Genomic DNA, 12,500 nt, shown 5'->3' on the forward strand with positions numbered 1-12,500 from the left:
GATGCTATAACCCCAAGAGCCCCAACAGGGAAGAATAGCCCAGTGAGGAAAGAAAATAAAGAATAAGTAAACCACAAGAGAAGTAATGAACAAAAAATTGAGTACTTTGAGAACAGTAATAACAGTAAAGCAGATCCATCATATATAGACTATAAAAAGAAGCTATTGTCAGTCTGTTCAACATAACAAAAAAAACAAAAAAACTTTTGTTGCAAGTTGAAATAAACAAATAAACATACATATCACCCGCGGCAGTCCGAATTATTATTACTATTATTATTATTATTATCGTTATTATTATTATTATTATTAATATTATTATTATTATTATTATTATTATTATTATTATTATTATTATTATTATTAGCTAACCTACAAATCGAATAAGTATTATTATTATTATTATTATTATTATTATTATTATTATTATTATTATTAGCTAACCTACAACCCTAGTTGGAAAAACAAGATGCTATAAGCCCAATGGCTCCAACAGGGAAAAATAACCCAGTGACGAAAGGAAATAAGGAAATGAATAAGCGACATAAGAAATAATGGACAATTTAAGTAAAATATTTTGAAAACATTAACAATATTTAAACAGATATTTCATATATAAACTATAAAATGACTTATGTCAGTATGTTAACTATCCTTCCCGAATAGAGTTAACCATGTCTCGAAGAATATGGGATAGGATTGGATTCGTGGGAGAGAGCTGTTACAACTCCGATCCCAGTAAGAATATTTGCTGCAGGTTTGAACAAACTAATAAACATTCGAATGAGTAATAATACTGCTCATTTACATATTAGATGGAAAACAGAGTTCACCGATGGTGTCATTGTTAAAAAAAGAACTAAAATCAAGCATTTTTTTTTTTCACTCAAGGGGTTAACTTCTGCACTGTAATTGTTCAGTGGTCACTTTCCTCTTGGTAAGGATAGAAGAGACTCTTTAACTATGGTAATCAACTCTTGTAGGAGAAAGACACTCAAAAATCAAATAATTGTTCTCTAGTCATGGGTAGTGCCATAGACTGTGCCATGGTCTTCCACTGTCTTGGGTTTGAGTTCTCTTGTTTGAGGGTACACTTGAGCGTGTTCCATCTTATTTTTCTTCATCTTGTTTTGTTATGTTTTTATAGTTTATATTGGAAATATTTATTTGAGTGTTGTAACTGTTCTTAAAATATTTTATTTTTCCTTATTTCTTTTCCTCACTGGGCTAATTTCCCTATTGGGGCCCCTGGGCGTGTAGCATCCTGGTTTTCCAACTAGGGTTGTAGCTTGGTAAGTAATAATAATAGTAATAATAATAATAATAATTATAATAATTATAATAATAATACTATCACAATGTTAGTGTGCACAAAGTAATGGTCACTTTTGTAAAAAAAATTATAAATTACGTATAATGTGTTGTGATATATTAAAGAATAATAATAATACTACTACTACTACTACTACTACTACTACTACTACTACTACTACTAATAATAATAATAATAATAATAATAATAATAATTAGAGTCTGTCGGACAGAAATGAAAATTCAGCGTTGTGGAGTTTTGGGAATCATGTTCTATGGAGGTTAATGAACTCTCCTCATTTTGGGTATAAAGCTGCATGACTGAAATGGTAGCGTTGCTGAGGGTTAAATGCAATGTGTTAGTTTAGCCGCTTTAGCAAGCATTGCAGTTTGACACATAGTGATTTTGTCCGATATTATTATTATTATTATTATTATTATTATTATTATTATTATTATTATTATTATTATTATTATTAGCCTAACGTCTCTGTTTCTTTAGCCATTCAATTACTATTGAAATTATTATTTGTAAAATAATTATCGTTGTTATTATTATTTTCTTTGCTTACCTGCCTCGCTTCTCATTTTCTTTAGTCATTCAATGACTATTAAGATTATTACTGAGGTAGGAATCATCTTCAATAGTTATCTGAGATAATAGTTATCGTATTATACTTATTATTATAATTATTATTATTATTATGATTATTATTATTATTATGATTATTATTATTTTTAATTATTATTATTATTATTATTATTATCATTATTAATTGCTAAGCTACGACCTTAGTTGGAAAAGCAGGATGCCATAAGCCCGTTGGCTCCAACAGAGAAAATAGCCCAGGGAGGAAAGAAAACAGGGAAATAATAAAGTAATTAACAATTAAAATGAAATATTCTAAGAAGAGTAACAACACTAAAATTAATATTTCATATATAAACTATAACAACTGTAACAAAATAAGAGGAAGAGAAATAAGATAGAATAGTGTGCCCGAGTGGTTCATTTTTAAATTCATATATCCTCTTGTCTGAAGCCTTATCATTATCAAAAAGAAATCTACAACCAACCATCATCTCTCTCTCTCTCTCTCTCTCTCTCTCTCTCTCTCTCTCTCTCTCTCTCTCTCTCTCTCTCTCAGTACACATTATGTGGCAGAATATATTATTCTTAAGTGAATACAGTCTTTAATAATTGTGCAGTAGGTTAGCTTAGCTCATCGGGAGAAAATACTTCCCTGCAATATTCTTCACGTGTGTGAATTAATTATTTAATTATTTACCTTCTTATTCTGCGAAAGACAGTTAAGCTGACCAAGAAATTTCTTTGTTCATTTATTTCATGTATTGTCCCCACAGCGAAGCGTGTTATCTTGAGTACTTTGACTTGAATGTTTTCTTCTTGTAGGTTTACCAGTACCTGGGGCTAAGTCATTTACCCCTGGTTTGTTGGAAAGGCACTTAAAGATTCCCCTAAATAAACATGAGAGCAAATACGTGCGTCATTTAAGGGGGGGGGGGTGGAGGGGAAGGGGAAAGGAAAGGAAAGAAAAGAAAAGAAAAAAAGAAGGCAAGTTGGGGGTAAATACACGCTTGCCTATTTGGTAGATGTGTAGCAGACTGGTACTATACTCAATTTTTTTTAATGAGGCGCATTTGCACTGACTCGCAGTGGTGCCCTTTTGGCTTGGGAAAGTTTCCTAATAGCTGATTAGTTGGAATTATTTTGCCCAACCAATCAGCAAGAAGGAAACTTCTCCGAGCTTAAATGGCACCCCTTCGAGTCGGTGCAAATGAGCCTCATTAAAAAAAAGGAGTATAGGTCTTAATTAGAAAAAAGGGCTGGATGTGACTGATTTTATTAACGCGACTTAACAAGCTTATGAGGATAACAATGACGTAAAAACTTTAACAATATGAAAAATGCATTGGCAAGCTTAAACAGGGCTTTTTACTATTAGTGCGGGAGAAAGCAAGAGAGAGAAAAAGAGCAATCGCTTTACGATGTATGAGCGTGTATATAATACACGTGTATTACAGATGAAAGAGCTCTATGCAATTCGCAGATCTCTTTTGTTATCTGTATTATTGATAATGCATGCTCAAGTCTCGGTGACCCTGCGATTAAGATTATTTCTTTATTAATTTATCATTAGAGTTGTTGTGGCCTGATTGGTAACGTCTCTGCCTGGTGTTTGCTAGACGGGGGTTCGAGTCCCGCTCAAACTCGTTAGTGCCTTTAGTGTCTGCAACCATGCCATCCTTGTGAGTTGAAGTTATCGGGATTTAGGGGAGCCTATAGGCCTATCTGCTGAATCACCAGCAGCCATTGCCTGACCCACCCTGGTCCTAGCTTGGGTGTTAATCGTATAAATTTATGGTCAGTCTCTAGGGCATTGTCATGCTTGCTAGGGCAATGTCACTGTCCCTTGCCTCTGCCATTCATGAGCAACCTTCAAACTAAAGGTAGATTTTGATTATTATCAATTTCTGGGTTTTATTCCTTAAATTTTTTAAAATACCTATTTCCTCTGTCATACGTGTTTGGTTACGCATTTTTTCCACTATGGGTTTGATTCTTCTTTGTTTGTAAATAACTTTCATGTCAGTTTGATTTATTACTGTCTGTGGTGAAGCATATTTTGTATTTTACTTTTTTATTTTATATTTGTTTTCCATTTTGTGCTTTAATCTTTTTACCTTCTTTTCACTATTACGTATTTTACGTAATCTTCAAAATAAATTATTCCTGTGTTATCATTAATATTAAATACATATTTTTAATCATAGTTAATTGATGCATAACTCCCCTACTGGGAAAAACTCACTGTATTGTACATACTCTAATATTTAGCTCTGAATTAAAATAATACGAAAAAGTTACCGGATTTCATGTATTCGAAAACCCTCGTTTTTATCGTTATGGGAAAAAAACCATCAAAAGTGAGCTGATAACAGTATCTGTATAAAATCCATCTTGGTTTTTCTAAAGTCTCTGAGGTTGTTGTTAATGGGTTTCTTAGGAAGTCGCTTTCACTCGTCTTTCTCAAGTGTAGATAGACAGGGTTTTGTTTGCCATCTCTCTCTCTCTCTCTCTCTCTCTCTCTCTCTCTCTCTCTCTCTCTCTCTCTCTCTCTCTCAGTCCCTGTCTGACGTTGTGCTGGAAGGGAGATTGAGTCCAGCTTAAACTCAATACTTTCTTTTGGTATCTGTAAGCTCACCATCTCTGTAATTTAAGATTGGGGAGTTTGGGGGAGCCAATAGGTCTACCTGGTGAGTCATCAGGTTCCATTGCCTGGCCCTCCATGGTCCGAGCTTGGGTTGAGAAGAGGCTTGGAAGCTGATCATATAGATATATGGTCCTCTACTGAGACATTGTCACTGTCCCTCGCCTCTGCCATTCATGAGTGGTCTTTAAACCTTTAAAGAGCAGAAGAAGGTAACATATACAGAAGATACAAATATATTATTATTATTATTATTATTATTATTATTATTATTATTATTAATTGGTAAGCTACAACCCTAGTTGGAAAAGCAGGATGCTATAAGCCCAGGGGCTCCAACAGGGAAAATAGCCCAGTGAGGAAATGAAACAAGGAAAAATTAAATATTTTGAGAACAGTAACATGAAAATAAATATCTCCTATACAAACTATAAAAACTTTAACAAAACAAGAGGAAGAGAAATAAGATAGAATAGTGCGCCCAAGTGTACCCTCAAGCAAGAGACCTCTAACCCAAAGACAGTGGCAGACCATGGTACAGAGGCTATGGTACTACACAAGATTGGAGAACAATGGTTTGATTTAGGAATGAATTAAAACAGGGTTTCATTCAAATTAAGAACGTCCTTGTTTTACTCACATAACAGAGTTGATGACTTTTTAGCTGAGCAAGGATTACTAAGCCTTGTTATCCGATTTTCCAGGGTTATTTTAATTCAGTCTGATAGTGTTGCAGTTTGATATTCTTATATCTTACTTAGATTTAAAAATATCGAATACTTACACACGCGCACGAATGTATGTACGTATACAAACACACACACACACACACACACACACACATATATATATATATATATATATATATATATATATATATATATATATATATGTGTGTGTGTGTGTGTGTGTGTGTGTGTGTATGTGTATATATACAGTATATAATCATGCTAATATTGAAGTGTATGTTAAACTTTGAGTATTATTGGGTCATTTTTTTTATTTATTTCATTTTTATATATTTCATCATGTTACAAAATAATGTCATATTTCAATTGCTGTAAGCCTTCATTTTTCTTTCTTACAGAAAAGTAAAGAGGAACTTGGCAGTTTTCTCTAAAAAAAATTCCGTTTAAAAAGAAAATTTTTCTTTTTCTTGATTTGTTTGTTTTGGTCGAGTGAGGTGATGCTACTCTTGTCCTGCTTTTCTTCATTTTTTTTTCTATTATAATAAAGAATGAAGGGTTGAGGTGGCCTATTAGAAACGTCCCTACCTTTCTTGTAGTGTCTACAACCTTACCATCCATGTGAGCTAAGTATTTGATGTTTATTTGAGCCTATATGTCTACTTTCTGAGTCATCAGCGGCCGTTGCCTTGCTCTCCCTGGTTCTAGCTTAGGTTGAGAGGATTCTTGGGCGCTGATCATATGTATAGATGGTCAGTCTCAAGGGCATTGTCACTGGCCCTTTTTTTAAAGATATATTGAGGAATATTGGCTTTCCATGTAAGGGTATAGGGGTCTTTTTCCTGGAACAAGCATCAGAATTTCCTAAGACTAAACAGCTGGCCTTGTTCGCTCATTCCCTCATATCTCAATAAAACTCATATCTATCTTTACAATAGCAACCTTATTTCATTTCTCTCTATCTCTTAATTAATGAGCAAAACTTATGAAATGATTAATTACGTACATATAGTAACTCAATTATTATGAATATCTAAGAAAGAAATTATTTCCTGACAGTATTATTAGTTAATACTGTTCCGGTAGGCCCTCCTGCTTCCTCCGGTGCCTTAGATGACCGCAGAGGTAGCAGCAGTAGGGGATTCAGCGTTATGAAGCTTCATCTGTGGTGGATAACCGGGAAGGGTGGGCTGTGGCACCCTAGCAGTACCAGCTGAACTCGGTTGAGTCCCTTGTCAGGCTGGGAGGAGCATAGAGAGTAGAGGTCCCCTTTTTGTTTTGTTTCATTGTTGATGTCGGCTACCCCCCCCCCCAAAAAAAAAAAAAATAAGTTGGGGGAAGTGCCTTGGTATATGTATGTATTATTAGTTAAGTAATTAGTGTATGAACCTCTTATCTCATTTCGACATCTTGTATGGTTGCGTATATTTACGGACGTATATACAAATATAGGGCAGTTTATCTTTTTTTTTCCTTTTTTTTTTTGAGGGGGGGAGGGGGTGGCTTTCCTGCTTCCATGCCATCTTCCTTCGACCTGCGAGCGATTTCAACAGTTGTTGCGAAAAACCCGAAACTTTGGTAGGAACAAACACAGTGAGGACTCTCCAAACATATTTCATCCATTCCCTTCCATGTCTCCCCTTTCAACTTCCTTTCTTCTTTTACTCATTCCTTTTTATCTTCTTACTTTTCTCTGTTTTTCTGTATGTGCTAATTTTTAAAGTCTAGTTTCTATTTATATATATATATATATATATATATATATATATATATATATATATATATATTTAGATTAATTAGTTTTCATGCTATCTCTATTCTTGAAGTTTAACTATATTTTAATTGATTCTGTGTCTCTATTTCTCTTTTGTCTTTATGTGCTATTTTTAAAGTCTAGTTTCTATCTATTTTTTTTAGATTAATGAGTTTTTATGCCAGTTCTATTCTTAAAATTTAACTATATTTTAATTGATTCTCTGTATGTCTGTTTGTATTTCACACACACATTCACACACATGGTATTCCCCGGACGCTGCCTGGCGATTTTTAATCTCTCATATTTTCCTTCGGGAAACTTTATTCACCCCGTGAACTTCTTCCTCTCTTCTGATGAAGTTCCGACACATATGCCAATTCGTATGCTGAGGGCAAGTCCAGGGTATATATATCCCCGCTACTCACCACGCATTCAACCCGGAGTTGAAGGTGTCAAATTAAGTTCGTTCAATCCCATCCGGAAGTTGATGCGATCCTGTAGTCGTCGGTAATGCCTTTTTTTTTTTTTTTTTTTTTTTTTTTTTTTGTCTTCTCCTTATAGTCTACCCTCACTGCACTTTTTTTTTTCCGAGTCATGGTCAAGCTCGTTAGTTTCTTTGGTCACTGCAATCTCGGTTGTGAGCTAGGGATGGGGTTGTTTGAGGGATCCTCTAGATCTACCTGCTGAGTCATCGGCAGCCATTACCTGGCCCTCCCTGGTCCTAGGATGGGTGGAGAGGGGCTTTTGCGCTAATCATACATATGGTCAGTTAGGGCGTTGTCACTGTCCCTTGCTTCTGCCATACATGAGTGGGTTTTAAACCTTGTGTTTGATGTCGTCTGCTAGCTTATTGTAACAAAGTAATGTTAAAAAAAAAAGAAAAAAAAAAAAGCCGATTTTGAAGGGTTGGACAGAGGAACGGTGGAACGCATGCTTCATAGAGCTGGTGCAAACCTTAGATTCTGTTGGAATTTAAATGTATGCTCTTTTTCACGCTTGATTAAAACAGGTGTTGTGATTAAAACAGGGTTGTGGTAGCCTATGTGGTAAGTTAACAAGTGACTAGAAGAGTTGGAAGACCCAGGCTTACAGGATGAAGCGCGAAGTAAATGATGAATGGAGAAGTATTGAATGAAAAATTCAAGATAGAGACGACTGGCGAAATCTAACCGAGGCCCTTTGCGTCACCAGGCATAGGAGGAGAAGATGATGATGATGTGGTAACGTCTCTGACTGGTGATCGGCAGACTGGGGTTCGAGTCCCGCTCAAACTCATTAGTTCCTTTGGTTGCTGCAACCTCACCATCCTTGTGAGCTAAGAATGGGGCTTTGGAGAAACCTTTAGGTCTATCTACTGAGTCACCAGCAGCCATTGCCTGGCCCTCCTTGGTCCTATAGTCCATTTCTTTTAGCGAGTCATATTTGCACCGACTCGCAACGGTGCCCTTTTAGCTCGGAAAAGTTTCCTGATCGCTGATTGGTTAGAATGATCTTGTCCAACCAATCAGCGATCAGGAAACTTTTCCGAGCTAAAAGGGCACCGCTGCGAGTCGGTGCAAATATGACTCGCTAAAAGAAATGGACTATAGTTTGGGCGCGGATCCTTTGTGTATCGCTAACCAGTTTCAAAAAGGCCAAATTTAGGTATATAACAAGAAAAAGGCCAAATTTGGAGTTTTTTGGGGCCCGAAAAAGGCCAATCTGGCAACCCTGGTATATGGTCAGTTTCTATGGCATTGCCGTGCTTGCTAGGTCAATGTCACTGTCCCCTACCTCTGCCATTCATGAGCGGCCTTTAAACCTATAAACACAAGACCACCTTATAAGATCAATATTGCCCTGCTTGCTAGATCAATGTCACTGTCTTTTCCTCTGCTGTTCATGAGCGGCCTTTAAACTTATAAACACAAGACCCCCTTATAAGATCAATACCACACAGAAACCCTTTGATCGTGGCACAGGCACAGGGAAGGAACAGATTTTCTCCGACTTTAATCAAGCAGAGCAGAGCTGCTGCTGCTCATATTGTATGCATTGCTGTAAATGTAAAGTCGACAGGCTGCCAAAAAACGCCGGAGGGAAAATTGAAATAACGGAGATAAGGGAAAGGTCTTCATGTACAGTATATTCAATTGGCACAGTGAGTAGACTGTCTGTTGCTCTATTAATATTATTATTATTATTATTATTATTATTATTATTATTGTAATTATTATTATTATTGTTATTATTATTATTATTATTATAGTTGTTATTATTATTTTTTTTATTCTTAATATTATTACTATTATTTTATTTATTATATTATTATCATTATTATTATTATTATTATTGTTGTTGTTGTTGTTATTATTATCGTTATTATTATTATTATTCTTATTATTATTATTATTGTTATTACTGATTATTATTATTATTATTATTATTGATATTATTATTTTTTATTATTATTATTATTATTATTATTATTATTATTATTTTTCTAAGCTATAGCCCTAGTTGGAAAAGCAGGATGCTGTAAGCCCAGGGGCCCCAACAGGGACAATAGCCAAGTGAGGAAAGGAAACAAGGAAAAATAAAATATTTTAAGGACAGTAACAACATAAGATAAATATTTCCTATATAAACTATAAAAGCTTTTAACACAACAATAGCATTCACCATTGTTTGTAGAGATTTTCATGCATAGATTTTTTGAATCTTGAAAATATACTGAATATGAGGGTAGTTTTTTATTTCTTTTAAATATTACTGAAGATTAAACAAATGTTAATTGGAAATTGTCCTTTAAATGTTACCAATGTAATATTAAATATCACGTGAGGGTTATTTTTCTCAATAATAATGCATATTAAATAAATATTAATTGGAAATTGCCTTGACATGTTACTAATGCAATATTAAGCATCATATGAGAGTAGTCTTTTTTTTCAAAATTACTAGAGATTAAAAGAATGTTAGCTGGAAATTACCTTCTAAATGTTACTAATTTAATATTAAGTATCCCATGATCTGTTTATAATTGATTTTAAGTCTCCAGAGCCTCTAAAGTCATACCCGTAGATCCAAACAACTTAAAAATTCAATCTTATAAGCTATACTAATTATGGCTTGTCTGCAATAGGCTACAGTTGGAGCATCAGCAGATAGACCTATAGGCTTCATAAACCGCCCCATCCTGAGTACAAGGATGGTGAGGTTCCAGACATTACAAGAAAGTATTGAGCTTGAGCGGGACTCGAACCCCAGTCTAGTAAATCACTAGGCAAGAACGTTTCCAGTAGATCACCTCAGCTACGCTCCCCCAAACCCCACGTCATCCTTAAACTGGGCTCGAACCTCAGTAAGGCAAATCGCAAGGCAGTGACGTTTCTAATAGACCACCACAGCTAGGATCCCCAAACCCCCCATCAGTAACTCACGGTGATGGTGAGGTTGCAGACACTACAAGAAACTATCTAGCTTGAGCGGGACTCGAATCTCAGTAAATCATATCGTCTGGCAGGGACTTTTTCCAATAGACCACCACAGCTAGGATCCCCCAAACCCCCAACGATGGTGAGGTTGCAGACACTACAAGAAACTATCTAGCTTGAGCGGGACTCGAACCTCAGTAAAGGCAAATCGCAAGTCGGGGAGTTTTAACTAGGCCACCTCAACCAGGCCTTCCACATTAGCTCACAAGAATAGTGAGGCTGCAGACACTACAAGAAACTACTGTTAATTTATTCTCATCATTTATATATTTCCTTATTTCCTTCCCTCACTGAGCTATTTTTCCCTGTTGGAGCCCTTGGGCTTATAGCATCTTGCTTTTCCAACTAGGGCTGTAGCTTGGCTAGTAATAATAATAATAATTAAGCAAGAACTCGAAGGCAGAGAAGTGTCCAGTAGGCCACCACAACGCATAGACCTAAAAGAAAACAGAAGCAGCTCCTGAATCTATTTATTTGGTCCCTTTTTTTTTTTTTTTTTTTTGGAAAATCTTATAATCCGTTATTTTTCCGAAGGTGCTCTATACTTTATAGCGGTGGAATACGTCGACATAATGTTATGCCGGTTTAGTGTTTGGGTTCTGACTTACTTTAAGTAGTTTTTGATACTTGGGCCGAACTTTTATGTCCATACTAGAAAACTTATAAGCGCTTTACGTGCGGTACAACTTCTGTAAGGGTTTTACCACCTCAGAGAGAGAGAGAGAGAGAGAGAGAGAGAGAGAGAATGTTAATTCAATTTATGCATATATCATATATATATATATATATATGTGTGTGTGTGTGTGTGTGTGTCTGTGTCTGTGTGTTTATATATATATATATATATATATTAGATATAATTATAAATTTATTGGCTAAGGAATTGGATTTCGAAAGTTGTGTAATGTGATTTATTATCAAAGGTGATACTGTTCTGATTAGCTACAGTGCTTAGATAAGAACTGATTTCGGATATTATTATTATTATTATTATTATTATTATTATTATTACTTGCTTAGCTATAATCCTAGTTGGAAAATCATAATGCTATGAGCCCGAGGGCTCCAACAGGGAAAATAGCTCAGTGAGGAAAGAATATAAGGAAACTACAGGGTAGGTAATTAACAATTAAGATAAAGAATTTTAGTCGCACCAATTCATTTTGTCGCATTGGTTTTTTGATGTATTAAACCCGTATCCGTAGTAAAACCATATCCGGACTTGAAAAATCTGTGTGGAAATAACATTAGACGAATGCTGGAAGTAATTCGGATACGCAGATGCTGAGAGGATTAATATTACTCAAATTATTTAGAATTCATTGGTTAACTTTTCATACGAGAGAGAGAGAGAGAGAGAGAGAGAGAGAGAGAGAGAGAGAGAAAATTCGGATACACAGATATTAAGACTTTCAATATTACTCAAATTATTTAGAAATCATTAGTTAACCTTTCATACCGTAGTGTGTTTAGTGAGAGAGAGAGAGAGAGAGAGAGAGAGAGAGAGAGAGAGAGAGAATCCGGATACACAGATATTAAGACTATCAATATTACTGAAATTATTTACAAATCATTAGTTAACTTTTCATACCATAGAGAGAGAGAGAGAGAGAGAGAGAGAGAGAGAGAGAGAATTCGGATACACAGATATTAAGACTATCAATATTACTCAAATTGTTTAGAAATCATTAGTTAGCTTTTCATACTATAGTGAGAGAGAGAGAGAGAGAGAGAGAGAGAGAGAGAGAGAGAGACAGAGAGAGAGAGAGAGAGAGGGGTGTTTAACATCTGGAAGAAATAAAATGATAAAAATGCAATTATACTTGAAACAATAATACTGGGCAACGACAAGAATAAAGTTTCAGCTCCAATGTATGCAAATGATGACCTGTTTATAATTGTTAATTTATTATGGTCATACTCCTCTGATAAGGGTAGAAGAGACTCGTCAGCTATGGTAAGCAGCTCTTCTAGGATAAGGACACTCCAAAATCAAACCATTGTTCTCTAGTCTTGGGTAGTGCCATAGCGTCTGTAC

This window comes from Palaemon carinicauda, chromosome 11, assembly GCF_036898095.1.
Source record: "Palaemon carinicauda isolate YSFRI2023 chromosome 11, ASM3689809v2, whole genome shotgun sequence".
In the NCBI taxonomy this organism is placed as follows: domain Eukaryota; kingdom Metazoa; phylum Arthropoda; class Malacostraca; order Decapoda; family Palaemonidae; genus Palaemon; species Palaemon carinicauda.